The sequence below is a fragment of the Coptis chinensis genome, chromosome 8, assembly GCF_015680905.1.
Source record: "Coptis chinensis isolate HL-2020 chromosome 8, ASM1568090v1, whole genome shotgun sequence".
NCBI lineage: Eukaryota > Viridiplantae > Streptophyta > Magnoliopsida > Ranunculales > Ranunculaceae > Coptis > Coptis chinensis.
In genome coordinates, this window is record NC_141463.1 from 44802380 (window position 1) to 44822264 (window position 19885).

Sequence of the window (19885 nt, forward strand, 5' to 3'; positions counted from 1 at the left end):
TTTCACCCTAGCCGACAAGGCGGCGTCTTGGTTAACTGCCCAAACGCCAAACTCTGTGGACTCATGGGCTCAACTTGTTCAATTGTTCATGGAACAATTTTACCCACCACTAAAGACAGATGAAATTCTTCACAAGATTCATTTCTTCAGCCAGAATCCTCATGAGTCCTTTTCAGAGGCCTGGAATCATTTCACTGATCTTCTCATTGAATGCCCGCATCATAATCTTGCGAAAGACACGCTTGTTCATGCTTTCTTCAAGGGGCTTTCACATTATCATAAGGAGGTTCTATATATCATGACTGGGGGTAGTTTTCTTAGTAAAGGAGCCTTGGAGGCTTATAAATTCTTAGAAGATCAATCTAAGAAGAACAACAATTGGGGAGGTAACGATTCCTCCCGCTCTTCTCCTTCTTCTCTTGAAGTTAAACATGATCCCGAGCTTAAAACTCTTATCGATGCCCTCACTAAAAAGGTAGATGCCATCTCTGTTCAACAACAACCCACTCCAGTCATGAACATTAACTCTACTCGTTGTAATGTCTGTCGTAGTCTTGAGCATTCCGACTTCTATTGTCCTCTTGTCTATGCACAAACACCACCACAACCATCACACTTCAACTAGTTAACTCAACATCAAGGACAAGGGAACTTAGGTGACCAGAATAGAGGTTTAGTACCCATAACCCAGAACTATCAACATCAAGACATGAACTCTAAACAAGCTTTAATTCCAATACAACCATCTACAGATAAAGTAGTAGTGACCTTGTTGGAGAAACAAAATCAAATTATGCAACAAAACTCTAACTTGATGAAAGATCAGCATGATCAAAACTCTAATATGATGAAACAAACGATGCAAATGATGCAGTCTTTGTGCCAAAAGGTTATTGACATGTCTTCTAACCAAAATAATAACCAAACCGGCGTGTTTCCAAGTCAAGCGTAAATTACCTAATCCTAAGTTAACAAACACCGCCTTGAAATAAAAAGTATTCACTTTGTAATGGTAATATAAACCAAAGGGGACCTACAAAATCATCACTACCCTTCGTTCCGGAGAGTAGTTGATAACCAAGTGACTATGCCTAAAGATCACCCGCAAACTATAAATGATACCATACCAAATACTGTCATAGAAATTGAAGGCCCTACACCTGTAGAGGTTCCAATATGGAAACCTAGTTGGAAAGTGATAAAAGATAAAGCAACGGTTAACAAATATGTTCCCCCTCATATTAGGTATAGGGATAAAACACCGCATGAACAACTAGATTTTCCTGTAGAAGGTGAAGTTAAGTCTATTGAGAGTTTTATACATCACATTAGTGCTTCCGACGATGTCGTCCCTACACTAGTACATATCCCTCTCATGGAAGAAGACAAATATCACAATTTTGACTCTTTGAACATAACTGAACTAGAGAAAGAATTTTCAACCCTGCCTTCTGACCATAGAAGAGATGGACTAAACCTCACAATAGACGAGATAGATGAATTCCTCAAAGATGGAAATGAATACCATAATTATATGGATGCGAACAACCTAGATGAGGAATTCAACGAGTTTCTAAGAGCCTGTGATGATCCACCTTCTCAAGCAATACCTAGAGCACCACCCTACCACCATCCACCTGAGTTAATCCCTCATAAAATCCAATCATTCTTCCCACCCTTTTCTTCTAACACTTATCCACATTCCAAGTATTTTCCAAAACCATTCATTTACTCACGATCATTCACTTGGACACCTTCTTATTCAACTAAGTTGCGTCGTAGAAAGTTTTGGAGCTTGATTCTGTTTGGTGGTGCATTCCATCTTAACTATTTATGGAAAGATCCACAATTGTTTAGATTATTGATATATGGGAAACTGCATGTAAATACATATATATCACTTTAAGTCTAGGAATCGACTTTAAAAGACCTTTTTTTAAAACAAATTTTTACAAACCCGTTTTTTCAAAAATTTGTTTGGGGGAATGGGTGTTTAGTTTTTTCATGCTTGATCACTAAACTTCCTATTCTTATCCCCACCTCGCCCCTTTTTAAGAGTAGCTAGATTTCTCCTTGTTTGTTGTTTTGATGTTGTTTTTTTTATTATTTTTAGTAGATAGGATGTTACGTTGTTAAATTCTGTAGTTAACTTTGAATTTGGTAGTTAAGTGTTGTTTGAATTTCAATTTTAATATAATGTTGTTCTTTTCAAATTGTGGATTTTATTGTTAATCCCACCTTCCCAAATTGTTTGGGGGTGGTATTATTTATTCTATCATGATTTGTAGAAGATCCTCCATTTTAGAGTTTGTTTTGGAGTGAAGGTTGAGAATATTATCGTAATTGGCATACCTATGATTAGATGTGGTGGTAGGATGAAATCTAAGAGAGTTTAGAAGTTACTAGTCTAAATCCAGTATAAAAGATATTAGGGTTGTTATAGAATCAAGAATATGAGTTGTTTCCGTTTTCGGGTTGAAAATTTTATTGTTCCTAAAATTGCCTTAAAAGCTTTTGGCAACCTACCGATTCGTTTTAACAATTCAAAACCTATAAAAACTTCATTCATTCTACACTCACAACCCACACTACACCTAACTTCCACCACTCACCTTTCACTCCCACGTTTCCCACGTTTAGCCTCATTTTTCGATCTTGACACCTCGGGCCTCAATACCGGAGGGCGCGACTCGCGCCTACACATTTATCGGGGTATTTTTGTACAGGCGACTTCAGCTTCAAGTTGAGCGCAACTCGCGCCCAAACACTGTAACTCCAAAAACCTCAGAGCGCGACCCGCGCCCTGCCTTCTGTGAACACGGAAAATTCCAGTTTTCTGCGGGTTGTTCCCGGGTGATTTGCAGCTGTTCCAGAGCATAGTTTTGAGATGACATCTCCTACAATAATACCGGAACAGTCTTTTGAAGATTTGTTCAAAGCACTACTTATGGTGCTTGGTTTCGCGAGGTGATCACACCACACGAAGTCGGAACCGCTTATGGTTCTTGCTAGCATTTGTTCTTGGACTTGCCATGCCCGCTGAAATACAAGACCCATGATGCTATTGGGTAGATAATAGGCATGTCTACACTTATGACTTTTTGCATGAGGCTTATGGGGCAGGCATTTTCCGTATCGAGGACCAACGCGAATATAACGTCGCCCTTGGTAGCCTGTCCATGAACATAGGAACTGTTATGTTTTGGATCATGCTAAACATTTTAGGGGAATGGCGTTTTTCTTCTGTGAATGATGCCACTTGCAGCGTCTTCCTTGCTTTAGCCACGGGACGTATGTGCCATGACCTTCCCTGAACCTTGATGTCTAGTTTAGCACGAGCCCATAGCATGAGGCATAAGTAACTTCTTATGCCTGTTTTAGTTTGCCGTATTATGCTATGTTTCTTCCCTATTTTTTGTGCCCGTTTCACGGATTGGGTTGGGGTCGAAATTGTGAGACCCACCAATTGTATTATCCGATCTTTCCGTGCAATGACTTGGCAAGGGTGGAGAATACAACCTCATCAGGTTGCACCTTACACCCCATCCGACCAAGTGGCGCTTAACAGGTTAGCATCCGTAGATGATAAATGGCGACAAGCTTGGCAAATTATAATGGCATGGCGGGGATCACGAAGGACCCTCACTTCTTTATAGAAGGAAAGATGACGAAATAAACGCTAGAGTGGAGGTAAGTTTTAGTTTCGCTTAGTGTCCGCTTATGTCCCAAGCAATTTAATTATGTTATAATGGGTGGAACTCTTATAGAGTTCGTCGATTTTTATTTCCTATATTAGTATGTTCTAACCTTGTTTTGCAGATGTTCTAGAATTTCACGCGTTTCCATGGTATTTTTCTACCTTCTTTATTTAAATGCTTTGAGGACAAAGCATGCTTCTTGTTTTGGGGGCATAGAAACACGTGTAATTAAGGCATCTGTTAGAATATAGATATGTATAATATGCATTTTTTTTCAAGTTAAAAATTTCAAAAATATAAATAAATAAGTTTATGCTATACACTTAGGAATATTGGTATTATTTTCTTTCTCTATGCTCTTAACAATCTAGAAGTCTCACGTAGCTTTTGCATCAGAATAATTGTTAGAAGCTTAGGTTAATATGTAGGTAACAATCTTTGCATCTATCTATAAATATATTATATGAGTATCTATGATTGTTAGCAAAGAAGTTTCTTCAAATCTAGGCTAGAGTACTTATTCTACAAATCCTGTGAGAATATAGCCTAAAGCCTTATATGAAATGAAACATTAGAAATGACACAAGGGAGAAGTAAAATCCGGATAGAGAAATCACAGTCCACTTGCTTGATCACTATGTCATATCCTAAGCGAGAATTTAGGCCCTCTTTGGATCGATATAGCCAGAAATTCAAACCTATGAATTATTTTCCGCTTAGTCGCCCCTCGAGCCTTTCTTTAGCCTTCCATAAACCACAATTCCTTTACCCCTGTTACAAAAACAAAACAAAATAAAAATTCAACTTACCCAATCAAGAATAAGTCCGAGAATAGAATGAGTGAAGAAAGAAGAAGAGAAAACCATTGTAAACAAAAATTAATTAGTTGCTTCAGGAAAAAAAAAAAGTTTCCATCCAAGGAAAAGAAAAAAAATAGAAATAAATAAAAACTCCAAAATATAGAATAAAAAAGGGAGTCAAAAGCCAAAGAAAAGAAAAAGAAAAATATGGCTAAGGATGGAAATAAAGTATAGAAGCAAAAGAAAATAACAAGGTTTTCTCTAAGTTACATAATATGAAAACTCTATTATCTCGGACTTGTCCTTTGAATATCCATTTTCTTCCTTCTTAAACCATCTCCTAATCCCATGAACACCTAATAAAGACCTCTAGCTTAATTAGGAATAGGTTAGTGTGATAGTAAGTGGCAGATGTGTTTGATCGACTCGGCTTCCTTGTTTGTCATTGAGATTGTAAGGTAAAGTGTGCCCATCGCACAATCGGAGATGTGAAAACTTGAGCGAAAAATCGAGTGGTTTTGTCTTGACATTTATGTGAGGACCTACTTAAGGACGCTATTCGAAGTTTTCAGAAACTTAACCTGCTAGGCATTTCATAGTATATATATTTGTATCATAGATGATTGATTATTATGCATATATTAGTTTAGGTTTTGACTTGGTTATTCTTATTCAATTGCTAGTGAGATGTATAGATAGTTGAGACATGAATGAGGAAACAATAGTTTTATTTCTTAGTCGTTGTAGTATAGATGAAGTTTGTGAGTACCTTCATTGGAAAACTCTCAATGGGCTATAACTTCGTCCCACTAGGGAATTCCTAGTGGTTTAAGGCCTTGTTGCATATGGTCAATGCAATCGCACTCAAAGAAACGAGAGTAGTTAGAACTCCATTTTTGATCACTTATTCTAATTTCTCATATTTGCTGGAGGACAAGCAAAATGCTGTTTGGGGGTGGTTTGATAAGAGCCCAAAACTGTAGTTTTAACCCCTTAACAATCGTACTTTTAGACCAATTATGTGAATAATAAGTAAGAGTTAATCTTCGATTCACGTGTTTTATGCATTTCAGGCTTCAAAGTCCATTATGTGCAGAAATGTGCAACTTTAGCGAGATAAAGGAGCAAAGGTCGGTTGCTAAGGAGTTCTGTGATTAAAGGCCAATTTCCAAGAAGACAAAGCCTCTGTAAATCCCGGTCAAAAGATGAAAAGTCAAAGTCCACGCGGGCAGAAATAGTGTACAAAGTCAACAGAACTTCCGAAGACCATATCTTTGGACTCAGACCTCGGAATTGGGCCTACCTTATGTCAAAACGACCGGCTCGGAAAGAGCTTTTCAATGGTCCAAGCCTTGGCCCAATCAGAGGAGCAAAAGTGGACAAAAAGTCTGTCGAAGTCAACTGTAGCTGAAGAGGCCTTTTTGGACTGAAAGTATTGGGTTTTGGGCCTGATTCTCTGGCCCAAAACGTGTCTCCAATCCCATGCATGATTTTTGGATCTGAACATATAAAAACAAAAGCTTAGCTCTTTGTTAATGGTAGATAGTTAGGTTAGAAAGTAAGTTAGGTTAGGAAGCTAATGTTAATGGAGTTTAGGGTTAGAATAATTTTTAGATCTAGAATTAAATCTCCATTTTAATTAGTTTTCATTTCCCTTGTTTTAATTTAAAGTATTAAAATATTGTTATTGCTTCATTAGATAAATTAAGTAGTTTATTATTGATCAAATTCGATTTTTGTCATTTATCTATTGCTTAGATCTAATTTCATTTCTTGGTTGTTAGTCATTTCGTAGTTATTGATGTTGGGTTGGATTATTGTTTAGTTAAATTTCATAAAGTTAGAATCTTTAGATTATGTTGTATTCAATTTCATATAGAAATGATAGTATAATGATATTAGAAATTTCACATCACCCATTACTCTCACCATTGTTCCTTGTGTCGAGTAATTGAATTCTAATTAAGTCTTGAGGGTTTAAGAGTGGAACGAATCCTGACTCTAATATATTACTTCGTTATTGAGAGTAGGAATATTGATATAAACACGTATTTACGTAAATTGATTATTTGTGTTTACGCATAGATAGTTAGAATACGTAAAATAACTGTTATCACTTATCTAACAGGGTATGTGAATGGTGAATTTTGCTATTGATTCCTTATTTCTAATCTGATGAGCTTAACTTACTAACCTGAACTATTAATGAAATTAGGCGGAAAAAAAAATGAAATCTTGAGTTTGGATGCTATGTTTGGGTGTGAGTGATTATAAGATGCATGAATATATATGTTCTTATTTTATTTTCTTTGTTCTGAATTCCTCTCTTTTCTATTTCTTTTAGAAGTTTATTAAGTTATGGAGTCAATGGGTTTGATAGACAAGAGTTGGATTAACTTGGACAATTTTCGAGATCCACGTTTTATAAAAGGTGTTGAGGATTTTAGTTCCTTTGTCGTGTAACACCATCACAACAAGAATGTTATACCATGTCCTTGTAGAAAGTGTCAAAACCAAGGCCCGGCAATGAGTCACGATGATGTTGTGATACATTGTTTTAGCCATGGATTTGACAAGACGTATAAATTCTTGTTTCTGCACGGTGAGAAAGAAAGGCCAGAACAACTCAATGAAAGTGGATCAAGTTTTCAAGCAAACGTGCATGTGGTGGACATGAATGCAGCATTCACCATTCTTGTTGAAGAACTTAGTCTTGGTAACTTGGACGCTGTTTTGGGTGAGGATCCAGGAGGTCGTACCGAGGGAGAAGAACTCGTTGAAGGTGTTGAGTTTAATGATAATTTGTGTGAAGCCATGACTGAATTGTATCCTAGATGTACTGACTTCTCTGTTCTTAGATTTGTCATGAAATTGCTTAATTTGAAGATCACAAATGGGTTGAGCAATAAGGCTTTTACTGATTTGCTTCAACTACTCCGGATGGCGATGCCTAATGGTAATAAGATACCCGAGAATGCCTACAAAGCAGAAAAGATGATTAAAGACTTGAAGTTGAAATGCTAGAAGATTGACGCATGTAGAAATGATTGCATCTTGTATTGGGGAGATAATGAATTTGAGGTTTCTTGTCCTACATGTGGAGTTTCTAGATACAAAACTGCAACCATTGAGCAATTGAGGATGCAGACTAGCAGGGTGCCTGCAAAGGTTTTGCGATACTTTCCTCTTACTGATAAGTTGAAGAGATTGTATAGTGTGGGTTGAGTGGCAAAGGAGATACGGTGGCATTCTATTGGGGCATCAAAGCCTGGTATAATGAGGCATCCCATTGACTCGGCAATGTGGAAGCAAGTGGATTTGAAGTATCCAGATTTCTCTGCTGATCCATGCAATGTTCATCTGGGACTAGCCACTGATGATTTTAATCCTTTTGGTACTTTAGGAACACAATACAATTCATGGCCTGTAATGTGTGTCACATATAACCTTTCCCCTTGGCTATGTATGAAGTCGCAATTCACCATGCTTACAACACTCATTGAGGGTCCAAACCAACAGGGTAATGATGTTGATGTGTATTTGCAGCCCTTAGTTAAAGAGCTGCAAGACTTATGGCGTGATGGGGCAATGGTTAAAGATGCATTCAAAGGTGAAGTGTTCAAAATGCATGCTATTTTGTTGTGGACAATCCATGATTTACCAGCTTATGGAAATATATCCGGTTGTAAAATTAAGGGTAGATTTGCTTTCCCTGCTTGTGGTCCGAAAACTGCTTCTTTATGGCTTAAGCATGGAAAGAAGCATATGTATATGAGAACTAGACGTTGGCTTCCATTGACATCGAAGGCTAGACATGATACAAGGGAGAGCACGTATGATAAGACAAAGGAACTAGACGAGCAACCAATTAGGTTGAATGGTGTTGAAGTTAAGAGAATGACCAAGAATTTGAAAATCAAATTTGGAAAAGGCAAGAAAAGGAAAGATGGCGAAGGTGATGAACAAGAAGGCAATGAAGCAGCTTCATGTTTTTCCAAGTGGTCTATCTTTTTTAGGCTCAAGTATTGGAAACACATTATCGTTCGTCATATCCTTGATGTCATGCATATTGAAAAAATGTGTGTGAAGTCCTTCTTGCTATGATGTTGAATATGAAGAAAACTAAAGATAATGCCAAAGCACACAATGATTTAAAGCGTATGAAAATTAAAATGAAATATTGGGTGACTCAAGTTAATGGGAAACGAGTTATGCCCCAAGGTATTTTTTGGCTTCGAAAAGAATAGAGGAAGTTGTTCATCTAGACCTTACAAAATCTAAGTGTGCATGTTGGCTTTAGTGGTAATTGGTCCAATAATGTCAAGGGAGATTGTGTGGATTTGAAACAAATGAAGTCACATGACTATCATATTTTGATGCAACATTTGCTCCCGGTGTTGATCCAGCATGCGTATAGAGATGGGAACAGAAAAGAAGCTCGATCTATTATTACAACTATTTGTACTTTCTTCGGTGCTTTATGTTCCAAAAAAGTAAAGATCGAAACACTGAATGTACTAGAAAGGGGTATGATCAAGGCCATGTGTGCTCTTGAGAGAATCTGCCCACCCTCACTATTCATTTCTATGATGCATCTACCTATTCACTTAGCTTACGAGGCTCGTCAATGTGGGCCAGTTTGCATTGTCGGTCCCAAGCCCGGATAAAGGAGGAGGGAAAAGGGCAGTGTACTTGTCTCTGTTAGTTCATGAGATTTTAAGTTATTAATTATTTATTTGGTTTTTGCTTACTCTGCTTATGTTTTCTGGTTTTATAGAACACGAAAGTGAAATAGCTAGTGAAGAAGTTGTAGGAGATGGTGTGAATGATGCTAATCATAGTGGCAATGCCCCAGATCTTCTGAGCCATAGAACAATCATAAAATAGGTGAATGTGAAATGGTGGTTTCACTTATTATTTTGTTGTAAGTTATTTTGAACTGAATGTGAAATGGTTTTTTCAACTGAATGTGAAGTATTGCTTTGTTCAGGCTTTCTCTTTAACGGACATGTTTGAAGGAAGCTTATATATAGTGTCTTGAACAACCTGTTCCTGGGTAGCTTATATACGACAATGTATAAGCTGTGCACGACACTAAATTACAGAGAAAGTTTATATACGACAATGTATAAGCTTATATAAGACAATGTATAAGCTGTGTACGACACTGTATATACGACAATGTATAAGCTGTGCACGACACTATATAAATACCGTATGTTAGTATTGTGGAATTTACGAAAGACGATTTTGAACCTACCCATTCTTTAGTTTCTTCTCCATCTTTAATTCAACAAAAGCTTTGACTTGGCTAAATACCATATGTTAGTAGTTTCCTTGGAATTTTAGATACGAAACTAAGTTTTATATTCCCTTAAGTTACTATTGTACAATTGAATTCAGGTTTCCTGGAAGCGCTATACTCAAGAGTATGACTCATGGGAGCCGATAGAGAACCTTGGGTTTGCTACACCTTATATATTTAACTTTTTTTTTTTTTTTTTTTTTTTTGTAATTCTTATACATGTGTATGTACTTACATTGTTCATAATTTTGCTCTAGAAACTGTGAAGGAAAATTATGGGAGTTTGTAACTACTCAAGCATTTTGCCCTTACCAGTAGGTTATCTTTTCCTTTTCCTTTTTTTTAAGAGAATAGTTTATATCATTTATGTTCCTTAAATGGTGGTGTAACACATTTATTCTTAAGCTATATTTTGTAAGTTGTTTATTTATTTATTTTTAAATTTTACCTTTTAAAGGGTAAAGTTCATGTCATATGTGGTGGCCCTCCCTGCCAAGGTATTAGTGAATTCAACCGTTTCCGCAACAAGGATAACCCTTTAGAGGATCTGAAGAACAACCAACTTGTTGTTTTCATGGACATCATCCAGTACTTGAAGCCAAAATATGTGCTCATGGAGAATGTCGTAGATATCGTAAAGTTTTCTGGTGGTTACCTTAGTCGCTTGGCACTAGGCCGTTTGGTTTCCATGAATTATCAGGGATTGGGACTACTAGTTGTCGGATGTTATGGGTTGCCACAGTTTTGCATGCGAGCAGTTTTTTAGGGGGCTTGTTCTACTGAGGTAAATCCACAAGAAATCAATAAATAAAACCCGTTTATCATGTAAAGGTCATTTATTGACCATTGTTTTCCTTTTCAAAAGCTTCCGCAGTTCTCATTACCAACCCATGAGGTGGATGTTCGTGGTCAAGTCCCTAAAGAGTTTAAGGTATTACTGCTATTTGCTATCAATGTCTTGGAAAGATTACATCTTAAGTTATGACTACTATTTTCTATCAATTTCTTGAAAACATTACAATAAATCGTTTTTCACAACTACAACGTAATGTTGTTGCCTATGAAAATGACCCTTGCATACTAGGAAGAGCTAACACATAGTCTGATTTCCTAGGGCTAGCTATATTATCCGCTGCAAACAAAAACATGCAGGCTGTAAAATGGGGAGACCCAACCTTGCATGAATGTTTGCTCAACCCAAAGAAGGTGAGTAGTTGTATACATTTTATCATTTGTATAAACAATTAAACTCAAAGATTTGAAATATTAAATTGTCTTTACTTGAACATAATATGATGTTTGGATCTCATACAAATATTTCTTCTTAACAAAGATTTATATCTCTTCTGCTTTGTAGTACATTCCTAGAACAAATATGGTTTTTCATGGACTTAAGAAGGCCCATGAACGTGCCGGTCTCATTGCAAACCTGGAATCAACAACTTCATCTTAAGCTACTCCCGGCGCTTCAACAAGAGTAAGAACAATAGTGGGGACTGGTTGTGCTTGTGTAGTGAAAGGTTTAGTAGACAATATATGGTGTTAGTATTTGTAAGCTTTAAAACAATTTTGCTCCTCGTTTTTACGTGTTTCAAACGAATTTGTAAGCTTTATCTTCTTGATTCATTTCTTCATGTTTATCTAGTCAAGGTGCTCACAATGCAATCTTGGGGGTTAAAGAGTTTTTGTTATGTTGTACAGGGTTCTTATTTTGATGTGAGCAGAGGAAAAATAACTATATTTTTAAAAAAAAAATTAACTCTTCCGACGGATTAAGTCTGCAGGAACATTCTTTATCGCCAGCTATAGACCAATTGCCATGTGGTCTAGAAACAACTTTGGCATCCAACATAGACCGTCAGCATAGGTAACTTTCCAACAGTTCAGAGTAGTGGAAGTTTTTCCGACGGCCCTAGACAGTGGGTACATTCCAACGGCTAATAGCCGTCACACATCCGTCGGCGTAGCATATTTTAGACGACCTATTTCGACGGTCAAAAACAGTCAATAGGCTAACCCGACTGGCCATTTTCCGATGGCTCTCCAACTGCTTTAGGCCATTGGGTATTCTCTTTCCCGACTATTGTAGTCCATTGGCGAAGGTCATTAGTTTTGTAATGTTAGTTGCCCTCCATGACAACCATGACATGATATTCCTCCCCTCGTTAAATGTTATTATAAAATGAAAGAGTGAGAGAGGGAGAATAACTCGCGTCCCCCAACAAAACAAGAGACTCCCATCCTTTTCTTCTAATCTCAGTCTTGAAGTGCACTTCAAACAGATCGGAATTGAAAAGGGGTTCGAAATTTTGCTCCGGCACGATTTTTTGGACTCGAGCCATTTTGGGAAGGAGCTGATGAAAGCAGGGTGGTTAGTTGAAATGAGAGTTAAAAATGGAGCTTCTTGTAAAATTTGGAGTGGTGGTGTTTAAGGTGGACGGGTGGTCGCTAGAATGGTAGAGGTGGACGCCAAGGCGGTGTAGTCGGCTAGGGTTTGGGATTTTGGGGAAGATGGGTAGGTCGGGCGAAAGTGGTTTATAAAGGATTTGATGGCACGTGCCTCTTTTAAGTTGTTTAGAATTTGGGCCCAAGTCCAAATGAAATCGAAATAATTCGATCCGTCTTTAGTGCCTCGACAACTTCAAAAGCAAATCCGCGCTTCGTTACTCATCGGATTCCGACCCGTGAGGTACCAAAATGATCAACATCGAAAATGCTACGCAAAGATATAAGGTACACTCACATCCAACGGTGGTTGAAAAACAAGTAAAAGAAAAAAAATGAAAAATAACTTAAGGGAAAAATATATACAAATACGCAGGAAAATTTTAATTATTTTTTTTTGGGTTTTGAATATTAATGAACTAAAATTTTAAAAATGTGGGTCATTTTAAGTCAGATTCCCAAGACTTTTTGAAGTTTTTGAAAACTCAAGTCAATCCCAACCAGACGGTTAGACTACTCTCTTCAGCTGCACTCGGTGGGCAAGTGGCTGACATATGAAAATCTTGAAAACTGAATTTTTAATATGAGGTTGAAGACCGAAGCAAGTTGGTGTTTGACAGTTCGAGCACCAGCCTTCTCTCATAGCGCGTCTTTTGCGTGCATATGAACTCTTACCTAAACCAGGAATGGTTTTTGGTATATGTGTCCATATCTTCAGTTGCAGTTCTCTAGGAAGTGTTTACACATGGTCATTGAAACTGATCCATCTAGTCTTACTAGGTGAAGGGTTTTTGTTCTTATCAGAAGACATTTGTGAAAGTTCTTAGAAAGTTTTTAGAAAGAGAGGTTAAGAAGGGGAAAGATTTTAAGAATTTTGAAAATACTGAATTTTTTTTGAAAGTTTGTACAAGGTTGAGTCTTTTAACGTCAGATTCTCGAGACAAATAGAGAAGTGGAGGCAAAATATAGAATTAAACAGAGAATATATAGTATCACTTTGGGTTACACTATTTGTTTAATTCTCGTTTGGAGACGTCTCGTCTTTTTTTTTTTTTTTTTTAGTTGGTTTTCCTAAGCAAAAGATATCTCTAACCATATAGAGGTTTTGACAATAAGATAAAATTATACGTGAATCCGGTATCACTTTGGTTACTCCGGGGCGTATAATTTTCATTTTTGTATCATGTAGTTTTGAAAACTATAGAGAGATGTTTTTAAGACACTCATACTTAAAAGTCGTGATTCTAAACGCTAATTTTTTAAAACAAACCATAACAGATGATCTCTCGGGCAACTTTAAATTATCGGCTCTAGGGCTTAACCCAATCTAGATAGACAGAGCTTCAAACTTCTAGCGAGTTGGGGTTTACTCATGCAAAAACATGGAATGTCCCCGACCCGTGCAAATAAGCTAGCGGTGATATAGGCGACCCTTAATAAGCAAAACTGATCTCAAACCGCCCTAGATTACGTTTTCTAGGGGTGGTCTATGTAAAATCCATTGCCCGTTTATTTTGGAAAATCACATGACTATTGATGTATCGAGAATCTTGCATTAATAGAACGGAGAAAAAAACTGTTTTGTAAAAATAAGTGTAAAATAAAGAAAAGAAAATGTGTATACTCACTCCATAAGTTCACACTTACTCAAACGGCCGAATAAAAAAGTGTTTTACAAAGAATATACTATATATCGTGGACTAAGGCTCCGGCACTTACAACCATACACTCCAAATAGAGGGTTCGATTACCTTATTGATGTATTCCTTTTAAGAAAAAGATGGAAGGAAAAGGGGAAGGAATTCATCGTGGAAAAGAGGATTTAATCCTCGTAGATATGAATACTTATGAAAGAAGTTTTTGTGTTCCAGCTTCGTTCACATCACTTGTTACTTCAAAGGTTGTATTTGTTGGTTTAGGATTTGGGATTGTTTTGTCTTGGGAACACACCTTTCTGGGTTTTGTCTTGGGCTAACAAGTTTAGAGATTGTTGCATAGATGCGAGGATTTGAGTTTGTTGTTGCATGACCGATAACATTATCTCGGTTAGCTTCTCTGTTTAGACACTAGTTGGTGGTGTAACTGGAACTAGGTCTCTTTGGTTATTGATAGGTGGGTTTTGGTAGTTCTGGTTAAACTAGGATGGCACCAATGCTCTGTTCTGATTGTTATATGTACACTGTCCTTGCCTGAACGTAGTATCATGCACTTTAGCAAGACTCGCAAAACTACCTAAAAATGCACAAACGATGTAGTGGATGCTCAAATGATCGAAATTCGTTTTTGCAAATTAAAGTTATGAAAAAGTTTTTTTGGTCTATAGATATATTATGCCCTGTTCAAATGACCAATTGGGCTTGAAAGTAGGATGGATCTACTACATGGCTCAAAAGAGTAAGCAATCACTTTACCAAGTGGTGTGCTATAAAAAATCTCACTCACGGTGAATCTGGGGGAGGGGAATGAGGAAGGTTGTTGGTCCACCGAATTTTTGGTAACCGACTCTAAATCTTCGTGGCTATATTTTTGTCCTTTTCTGGAGGAGCGTGACTACTTTAGGCTCTAGTTGATTGATTTTAATTTGTTTGTTTGGTTGCCTCAAGTAACAAGCAACGTCCGGTTTATCTACATTGGGTAATGACCTCCCAATGGTTGTTATGTGGCTCGGGTTCAGGCTTATGCATAAATTGAAATTACAGTGCGTAAAATTAATCAAACATTCATGTAAGCATGCTTGTAACACTCAAGGTATCCTCTTACATGGGCATCGAGAAGGTTTAGAGTTTACCTCTCAAGCTGTGCTTACACGCTGCTTGAGGTGAAGGCGATGTTGGTTGGCGCGTGATCTAAAAATCAGGCCCAACCGTTTGAGTGTTCCCTGTTTTAGGTTACAAAAAAGCCTACTTAAATAAAGCCCACAGTTCGGGTTTTTAATAATTATACAACTTTGCCTTCAAGGGCCCAAAACATAAAAGGAAAACTAATACTAATACTAATACTTAATAGATTAGCTCTAGTTAATCTAATACTTAATAGATTAACTAGAGCTAATCGTGATTAGAGTGTTGATTACCAAGTTGATTCAAAGTGCGCGAGCGTATGATTCACTGCTTGTCTTGCACACTTGAACTTCCCAAAGCAATGAAAACTCTAATCCTTGGTAAGCTGCACAACTTCAACCAAGTGCTCAACTCCTTCTAATATAACATAAATAATATTAACTAATAATTTTGATATTTTCATTTTTTTTTTCATTATATATATATACAGCTTGGCTCTTAAGTGGACTGATAAATACGGATTTCGAACGGACTCAAACTTAAAAAGGAATCTCACGTGAGTTTTAACCCAAAAAAAACAATCCACCTACCAAATATAAAACAAGTCTCCTATATTTGCTCCCTTTTTCATGAGACTCTCATGTTCTTTCTCTCTCTCTCTCTCACATCTCTCTCGTGGACTTTCGTCTTTCACTCCACTGCTTTTCTATTTTCATCTCTTCTTTCACTATCCTACTTCCCATTCATCTATTTTTCTCTTGTGTTTCTTTTCTATCTCCTTTATTATAGATTTTCCCTGTTGTTGATTGGAAAAGATTATTGATTGTTTAGTAACTTCTCGTATTCGGATGGGTTGATTTATGACTTTCAATTGATTTAAGAATCAGTAACTTTCTATTGGTTTGAATTAGGTGATGTTGAAGAATAAAAGTCTGAAATTTAAACATTTTTTTGAGTGTTATATTTTGAGCAATAAATTTCTGGTTTTTCAATTTAGTCCAAGATTGTAAAGTTAATTAATGAATGTGAATATCAATGATCGACATAAGCTAATAAATGAGGAAGCAATAGTAATTTGTCGGTTTTTAATTAAGAAAGCTATTGCATCGCCATCCTTAAAGATTTATGTATGAGCTGCAGCATCAACCCGCTTTTACATTAAAGCCAAAACTATAAAACTTGGCCTCTATTAATGTATGAGTATCGTATTAATTACATGGTTTAAATCTATCATTTTAAACAAATCTATCTATACTAGTGTGTAAATCGATCAGTCTTTCCCTTTGTGATTTTGTTCCACTACAAAAGCTTGATGATGAATGTTGCTCTAAGATTTGAGAATAATTGAGACTACCAGTTTACTTTGAGTAGGAACCTATTGTCTTACCACTTTCACTGAATTAAAATGGATGGTTGCGTTCTCACTGAAACTTACATTCGACATGAAAGAGACCCTCAGTCAAGCTCCAAGTGAGTACTTCTCGATTTGATCGACTCCCCCTTCTTTCGCTCTCGTTTTGTCTGGGCAGGAGAATCCAGGTGATCCACATCTCAAAGCATTATTTATAATAAATACTACCGATATCAAAGGAGAAAGGCAGATCCATCGTCTTGCTGAGGGAAGTGATCTCTCTGTCCGCCTAAGCAGTCACATTTTCCCTCCTTGAGGCTTTCTGAAAATGAAGCGCATCACTCACTCATAACCTTTTCTGCAGAAAAAGAAAAAGTCATTAAGCAGTTATCCGTACGTGACGGGGGGATAGCACGGAGGGAGTTGTCCTGCAAGGAGGCCTACTACACCAGGTGCCGTCATCAAGGGTCAATGAGGTCGGAAAAGGTGACCATCAATGCTTTGGGGTTCGCATGGGTTTCCACAGGCTCTTTCATAAGAGCCCAAAACTGTAGTTTTAACCCTGTAACAGATATACTTTTAGACCAATTATGTGAGTAATAATTAAGAGTTAACACTGATTACGTGTTTTTATGCATTTCAAGCTTCAAAGTCCATTAGGTGCAGAAATGTGCCACTTTAGCGAGATAAAGGAGCAAAGGTCGGTTACTAAGGAGTTCCGTGACTAAAGGCCAAGATTCAAGAAGACAAAGCCTTTCTAAAGCCCGATCAAAAGCTGAAAAGTCGACCTGGCGCGTAAAACGACAAAGACAAAAGTCGTGAGAACTTCCGAAGGCCATATCTTTGGACTCAGACCTCGGAATGGGGCCTACCTTATGTCAAAACGACCGGCTCGGAAAGAGCTTTCCAATGGTCTAAGCTGTGATCCAATCAGAGGAGCAAAAGTGGACAAAAAGTCTATTAAATCCAACTGTAGCTGAAGAGGCCTTTTTGGACTAAAAGAATTGGGTTTTGGGCCTGATTCTCTGGCCCAAAACATGGCTCCAAGCCCATGCACAATTTTTGGATCTGAAAGTATAAAAACAAAAGCTTAGCTCTTTGTTAATGGTAGATAGGTTAGAGTAAAAAGTAGTCATTAAAATAGCTTCTAGATCTAGTTTTTATTTAATTATTTTTAATTAAGTTTAATTTCAATCCAATTCTTGTTTTAGATTAAACTATTAGAATCATTACTCTTAATTAGTTTGATTAATAAAATAGCTAGTTGTTAAATTTCGATTCTTGTCATTTACATTTGTGTTAGATCTTATTCATTTATTACTCGTTATTCAATTCTTAGTTATTAATTAGATTTTAATTATTGTTTAATTTAGATTAGTAAATTTCAATTCTTTATATCATGTTTAGTTTAAATTTAATCGGAAATGATTACGTAATGATTCTCGGCTAAACCTCCATTAGAGGGGGTTGAGAAGCCTGGATGAAAGCTTGATTCCGACTATCGTAGAATCGTTGTAATTTCCTTTCCACTCTAGAAACGATTAGTTCACCATGAGAATGGGTTTAATCGTTCACATGCTAGTTATGAATTGGTAGGAATGTCATGTGTAATTAGGGATTAGGAAGAACCAAATTGTTAAGCTGGCCGATTCAATTCGGATTTAACGATTAAATGGTTAATAGGATTAAGTCGAGTTAAGGTGGAATCAACCCCCCTCTAACTCCTTATCATAGAATCAACGTAGCATTCCCTTAGTTGTCCTAATAGTTGACTAGTGCATCTTGTGGGTAGTTGCATCGTAGTCTAGTTGCCTTTTCGTAAATCTCTCATTAGACCTTAAGTAGAGTAATTACACGTGATAACAAGCATGCGGAAGGACTATGAGTGGAACGAATCACTCTACTCCACTATATCTCATAGGATTGAGAGTAGAATCTTTGATAAATATAGGCACATAAGATAGTTTTAGTTTACTTACGTTTTGAGTTTCATCGTTCATTTCGTAGGTAAACTATCAATCATATGTTTTATCAAATGGCGCCGCTACCATCTTAGTTGCACTTTCGCATTGTTTTCGTAGTGTAAGTACTTTTCTTAAAAGTCCCATTTCACCCACCCACCCGTGTTTGATTCATACTGTGGCTTTCCGTTTCATCGTTGAAAAATTTCAGCGAGAAATTACACAAACGACGGCGCTTTGTAAGAAGGCGCACCCATCTATATAGTCTGGAACACGAGCGACCATTATTTTTTATGGACCACGAGCGACCACCGCCACACCGAAAAAACCAGCGTAAGTTCTCGAACAAGGAGCCTTCACGCGCTATCTATGCGCAAGCTGCCCCTCATCAAAATTTTCGGATTTCTACAGTTTGTTTTGAACTTCGATTTTTAAGTTTTTCGTGTTCTAACTTGTTATTTATTTACAACACGCCAGAAACAATCGCTATTCATAAAGCCGAAGCAAGGGGCCTTGTCAGGTATTCCTTTCTTCCACACCTCGCATCTCCCCGTTAGAGGTTTATACTAGTATATCAAAATTGTTTGGAGTGTTGATGTGTTTAGCTAAATTTGGTTTTAGACTTGTATGAGATTAAGGTCTGGCCGAACAAAAACACAGAACGTAATTACACAACAACGTCAACAAACAAGTCTATCTAGTATACCACCCACTACACCTCTAGCTACTATTTCACACACATCACGACCTGATGCCCGGAAGAAGAAGACTCCTCTCTCGACTTCTACAAAGCCTTGAGCGATAGCCCCAAATCTTGCATCGTTCTAGCGGACCCGATGGGGATTTCCGATCCCCCAAATATTTTAATTTGTTACCCGTTTTTCATGGATTAGACCATGAAAAACCTTATCAGCACATGCGTAGGATTGAACAAGCCCTAACAACATTCCACCATCCTACGGTTGGTGCGGAACAAATTAAACTCAGGGTATTCCCTTTCACCTTAGCCGATAAGGCGGCGTCTTGGTTAACTGCCCAAACACCTAATTCTGTGGACTCGTGGGCTAAACTTGTTCAGTTGTTTATGGAACATTTTTACCCACCCCTAAAGACGAATGAGATGCTTTCCAAGATTCATTTCTTTCGACAAAATCCTCATGAAACATTTTTAGAGGCTTGGAATCGTTTCACCGATCTCCTTATAGAGTGTCCACATCATAACTTAGCGAAAGACACGTTAGTTCGTGCCTTTTTCAAAGGACTTCTACACCACCATAAAGAAGTCCTAGACATAATGAATGGGGGTAGTTTCTTAAGCAAAGGAGCCTCGGAGGCTTATAAATTTTTAGAGGATCAAACTAAGCGAAATAACAACTGGGGGGGTAGTGATGATATCCACCGCTCCGCTAGTTCTTCTAATACAGTTAAGGCCGCCGGTATGTTTGAAATTAAACACGATTCCGAGCTTAAAACTCTAATCAAATCACTCACGAAAAAGGTAGAGGCCATTTCTGTTCAACAAAAGCCTATCCCCTCAAGCATGAA

General features: G+C 37.4%; 1 pseudogene; it reads right to left on the minus strand.

Annotated features, from left to right (window-relative positions):
• Positions 1–19470: 19470 nt before the first annotated feature.
• Positions 19471–19564, minus strand: LOC147481603 (small nucleolar RNA R71; annotated as a pseudogene).
• Between the last annotated feature and the right edge of the window lie 321 nt (positions 19565–19885).